The 6,229-nt window shown below is 34.0% G+C and overlaps 1 long non-coding RNA gene across 1 annotated transcript; it reads right to left on the reverse strand.

Annotated features, from left to right (window-relative positions):
• Positions 1-4,339: 4,339 nt before the first annotated feature.
• On the reverse strand, positions 4,340-5,469 carry LOC145074150 (uncharacterized). Its single transcript, XR_013691724.1, has 3 exons — positions 5,136-5,469; positions 5,011-5,049; positions 4,340-4,799 (listed from the first exon to the last, which is right to left on the reverse strand). It is a non-coding gene; the product is annotated as an uncharacterized LOC145074150 (long non-coding RNA).
• Between the last annotated feature and the right edge of the window lie 760 nt (positions 5,470-6,229).

Below are 6,229 nucleotides of genomic sequence, written 5' to 3' on the forward strand. Positions count from 1 at the left end.
TTGTTGGCGATTTGTGTAGTTGACTGTGGTAAGCACTGGTTCGGGTATCACTGAGGTAGCTTTTAAGGATCGTTCAAAGTCAAGGAGTTTATCAAACAAATTTGGATATGAGATTGGAGTTTCACGAACTTTAAGTGCAGCAAAAATTGTTGTGTATTCGTCACCGAGTTGCGAGAGGATGTGAACCATCAGATCTTCTTCGGTCACCGGGTTTTGGGCAAGGGCCAGATCGTTTGTAATTGCTCTCATATCATGTAGATAGTCTGTGATGGATCGATTACCTTGTGGGTTTTTAGCGAGCTTGGATTTGAGGGAGATAATACGAGACCGTGAGGCACTCGCGTAACTTAAGTTGAGTCTTTCCCAGACTTCTTGGGCTGTGTTAGCAGAAGAGATGATTGGTTGGATGGAGTCAGAGCAACTCCCTAATAGTGCATTGATTATCATCTGGTCTTGTCTAGACCATGGAAGATAATCGGGATTAGGGCTTGTTTTCTCTTTGTCGGTTGTGACTTTTGATGGTGGTTGAAGAGTGCCATCAAGATATTGTAGAGATCAAGTCCAATTAAGGTTGATTGAACTTGCTTCCTCCATACAGTGAAGTTGGAGGCTGTAAGTTTAATGGGAAAATGAGCAAGGGCTGTGAGCTGAACAATGGCAGAATTAGGGTTAGACATGGTTGGTGAGGAAGATGATATGGCTGAGGATCAGATCTCGTTTGTGCAATTTAGGCTCTGATACCATGTAAAGTTATGTGTTTGCAAATCTTCATTAATGAACAATACATACATCAGAGGGCTATTTGTAGCCATTTACAACATATGGAAAGGAGAAGATTATGGACCTAAACTAGGCAAGATACAACAATAATATATTGACCAAGAATAAATCAATTTCATTAAATTTAAATTATGAATTTGAATATTTTGATTGATCCGTAATAAAGCGTACTTATATTTTTGATTTTTCTTAGGAGTTAAGATAAGTATTATGAGAAGTTTACTCTTAAGTCAATTTTGCAAGTATTGCTCTAAAAGTTAAAAAACACAGATACGTGAGTAAATTACAAAAATATTGTATATGCTATAAACATAACAACACTATGTAATGACAGAGTTTGACTAATTTTTTGCAAACATGGTGGTGCAACTAACCCCTCCTGTAGAAGAAAAAGAAAAGTTTCAAGTAGAGGGTTGACGCGGGATTTCATATAGTATGTGTTGCAAAAGACACATGGGGTTGTCGGTGCCATTATAGCACCATAGCGGAACCGCCCCTGTTCAAGTAAGGAATTTAAGGGGTTTTAATTACACTTACGGAACTAAACTCTTTTTTGAATGACAAATAAATTGATTATAGACTTGCTAAAGGCTAAAAAAAAGATTCTAAACAAGAGGGCTGCAAAAGCCAATTATACTAGTCGATAACCATTGACATCTATTTGAAAGCCATACAGACGAAAGAAGCTTGACATCATCAAGAAGAGATGCGCTTCGAAGTTTTTTAGTGAACCATCATGATAAACCAAAACATAGTTTGCACCTAATACAACAAAATATTGTTTATAAAAATGACTAAGATTTCACCGGGACTACCATCCTCGAAAACCGACGAATATCGGACAAAGAAGTACAATTGATGTTCCACCAAACATTGATTCAAAGTGATCTAGTGAAGGAGCAATACATGAAAACATGCTTGATTGCTTGTTGATTTCAACATATACATTGTTGGTGATTTAAGTGTTATGAAGTCATTTAGTATGATCGAGATTGACTTGAGATAAGCAAATTTCAACTTTAGCTATAATGCGAGCATGGAGGTACGGAGTGCACATGGACGGAGTGCACGTTCTGATAAATTAAAATGACTTTGAGAACATAAGGTCCGGGGTAGCACATCTAGTTTGGTCCAAAGTGCAGAGCCTCTTGGTGGCAACATTGCCAAAACCCGAAACAAGATATATATATATATATATATATATATATATATATATATATATATATATATATATATTAAATTCTCCAGCTAAAACCCAATTGTCGTGTCTGTTGGGACAAACACAACGTCCCACAAAAAATAACTGAATTTAACTATCTAGTGTCTTTATTAGTATAAAATTTGGTTGTTGCAAATATATTTTTTTCTCTTATCTTTATAAGGAAAAGTTTATGTCCCAATAAATATTATTTTCTTCTCTTATCTTTATAAGGAAAAGTTGATGTCTCAATGAAACATAAAAGACAAAGCAAGATATTTTGTGTTCGAATCTTAGATTTTGCTTGAAATCTATATTGCATTTTTCTTGATTATCCTAAATTGGTTTTATTGTACGCTAGATAATATGGTTAAAATTACATATTTTGGAAAATATTTTATACGTGATCATTGAATTTATACAAATTATCGATGGATATTTTGACCCATAATCTAACGTAATGTAATATCCGTTTCTCAGAATGAATCAGTGGATGACATAGTGGAATCAAATGCATGATTTTTTTGGAGGAAAAACCATATGCCACAGTGTGGCGCATGGAGTGCCACGACGTGGCATGCTTCTGAAAAACGTGCATTATCTTGAGTGCCATGCCGTGGCAAGGGTATGTCCACGATGTGACATCTGTTGTAGTCAAAGCCCGTGAACTTTTAGGGTTTCTTCCAAGTGTGATTCTCAACCTAACCCAATCTATTTATTAAATGTCTTGAAATTGCATTCCGAAGGAAAAAAAATTCAATGATTGTCAAGTTTGAAAAAAAAAAAAAATACAACCGCAGATAAAGATAACATAATTACATATTAATTATTAGATATTAATATTTCATAAATATTAAATAAAATTGAATAACATGCTTAAAAAAATTGAAAATATAAGTTATAATTTAGTCAATTTAATTAAATGTGTTAAACATCTTTGATTTATTTAGGGTGTGTTCGGCAAAACTAACTGGTAGCGGGTAACTTGTAGTAGGTAGCTTTTTGTTAAATGTTACGTGGGGTAGCATTTGAATTTGTAGCGTTTTGTTTAAACTAAAAGTTAGAAGCTTGTAGTGCCAAACAAGATTTTCTGTTCAAAACAAAGCGTTTTGTCAAACGTTAGTAGCTAGAAGCTCTCAAACGTTCCGTGCCAAACACGCCTTAATTAAACGGGTTAAAAATATCAAACCAATCAATTAGTAATTGAGTTAGGTTCGTGATGGTTTGACAAGTTAGATATATCTTTGTGAAAGCAATATTGTGATGAGTTCTTAGTTTATATAAATAATAATGATTGTCACTTGTCCAATTCATGTATGTATCACGGACCAAAAATGTCATAGTAATTTATAGATAAAGTCGAGCGATCAAACTCTTAAGGGAGGAGGGAGTCCTTCCCTCTCAACCCATTCAACCCACTGCCACATCAGCTTTTTTCTATTCTCTCACTTCAATCTTTCCCAACCTATAACATATGAAAATCTTATCTTTCCCAACCCACTCAACCCACTTTCCACTTTCCACATCCTTTGAAAATAAACTCTTTGTTAAAATTTCTCACACAAACTCACAATTTATATTAAATGAAATGTGAGTATTATAAATTTATATTAAAAAAAAAAAAAGCGAAAGATTCATTAAATACAAAAAAGTGGCAATGAATGGTTTACTTTTATCACATTTACTTTTAACATGCATGCAACTTGACGGGTTCATAAACCCGCAAAATCAAAATCAATACTCCAAACCGCTTATCCCTTGGTGCAAGGTATCCTAAACCGATGGTACTATCGCTGCCGCACATCCCACAACCCAACCCACTGGTGACTCCGTCTGCCCTAATACAAATGTTATTTGAACAACCCAAACTAATAACATGTTATGTTTAATGAACAAATCACCAACTCTTCTAAACTTCAAGAATATAAAAGTTGTTTAACATTAATATCAAGAAATGTTATCTAAATCTTCCCTTTATGAGTAAACTTGATAGCATTTTTGCACAAAATTAATGTTTTACAAATTGATCAAAGCAAGAACACAAATAATGAACAAAGAAGCTCATAGTTGTTAACATAAATGGAAAAAAAATATTAAGAGCATGAAATTAAAACAGGAACTAAAGCTCATAAGTTGATAATTCTAATCGGTTGTGCTCAAATTTCAATTATATGGACCAATTTGTTATATCAAAACACAGAAGAGATAATATGGCGGTCTCATAGAAGACACACGCACTAAGTTCAAGGGGTTCTTCAAAGTTGTTCAAAAACAATAAAATATACTAAAACCAATAAGTCTAATGAAAAAGAAGTAAATTATGAAAGTGTTGAAATCAATTCATAATTAGAAAACGAAGAATAAAAGAAAATGGAAGTTTACATTTAACTGTAATCTAGCACATGCAATCCAACTAGCGTGCTTACACATTAAGTAGATTAAAACAGCAAACAACAATCCACGAACACCAACAAAAGTTGAAATTTAAAGAAATTGCCTATCGAAAATGATGAGTTTATTAAAATCAAGAACCTACATGTATGAAAATTAAATTGGTAGATTTTGAATGAAGTCAAAGACCCATTTGACAGATTTATCAATAAAATCACCTCGTTGTTGGTATGACAATGGTTCGGTGAGATTATTAGTATTGTTAGTATGATTCATATTCACAACCCTTCTTGAATGTGATATAGTTTTGTGGGTTGGGAATTTATAGTACTTATGGTCAGACCCCACGATCCTTCGACCATATCCATTTCTTTCCATCTGTTCTTCTATGCCTCCATGGATCCAACCCTTTTGAAAATTTTATTCATTCCTACCAATCACAAATGTAATAAAAAACGAAAATTTTAGTGTTGGATTCAAGGCATTTTAACAAACAATTGGTAGGCATACAAAAAAAACAACTCAAATTTCAATTATCTCAAAGATAGAAAGATGGATAGAGACCACTGAACACCATTTCTTATATGAGAAATGTCATGTATACCTTTTCCTTCTTTCAGGAATTTGAAAAAGTGATTTACCTTAAACGCCAATAATAGAACATGCACATAATTAGAGATCTTCATAGCCAAAAGAAAACCAATCAAAAAATTAATTAGAAGCTTAAACCTGCAATTGATTAGAAACATCAAAAGAAGACAAAAACCTGAAGGCCGAGGTTTAAGAGCTTAGGTATCCAGTTATGGTGAAGGTGATGTGAAGAATATTTATGGAATAAAACCGCCGCAAAGAAAAATAAGGATTTCAATTTTGAATTTCACAATGATTTATCATCAAGACCTATGATTGTATGTAAGAATTGTGACAGGAGTTAAGAGATTCAATGAGCGGGAAAACATTTAGGAGATAGTCTAGGAAAATGCTATGCTGCAAAGAGTATAGAAAAGAGACCGGTGGTTTTGGAAAACTATTCTTTCATTAACGTTTGAGAGAGTGAGTGTGGTAGAGGGTGCACTCCCTTGGCACATCAGCTTGGAACATCGTCTCCTTTCTGTAGTTTTGGTGCGGTAGAGACCGTAGTGTGGCATTTTAATGGAGTGCTCCTCTTTTCCATATGCCATTCCAATTAAGCTGTGATTGGTCAGATTTTTTTTAGAAAATGTTTTTTATACCTTTTAAATTGAGTGTGACACCACTATTTGGGTGTGACATGAAACCACACTTTTGTGGTTATTACTGACGTGTCGCCTACGTGGCAGTGAATGGAGTGCAACTTTTGTGGCACCACTCCCTCTAGCCTAAGGCTTGAGGGAGTGACCTCGCCACCCCTCTCGCCAAAACACTCGTTAACCATTTCTACACCACCCTTTAAGAGTCGCTAGAGGACTTGCTAGTGATGTATCACCAGGGAGGTAGCGAGAAGAAAGAGAAGAAAATGTTGGTTGTGATTGGCTGTGGTTATTTATTTATTTATTTTTATTCAAAACAAAACCTATTAAACTCCTCTTACTGCTACTCCCTATCTTTTTTAACCTATAAATGCTAAGCTTATCTGGCAATATCAAAACCTATATGACATTAAAAATCCTACATGACAAGATGCTAGGAGTGCTAGCACTCTCTCTAGCCTAAGAAGGTAGATTTATTAAGAAGGTAGATACATATGAAAATATCAAAGAAGTCATTGCTCCACCGTTTTTCATTATTTTGGATGAGAATGTAAATTCTAATTTATTTTCAATAATTAGATATTTTCAATTTTCATTAAAATTAATCACAAAATAAAGATTTCTTATTTAT

This window comes from Lactuca serriola, chromosome 9 (genome assembly GCF_051521515.1).
Source record: "Lactuca serriola cultivar US96UC23 chromosome 9, Lser_US96UC23_V15, whole genome shotgun sequence".
NCBI classification, from domain to species: Eukaryota; Viridiplantae; Streptophyta; class Magnoliopsida; order Asterales; family Asteraceae; genus Lactuca; species Lactuca serriola.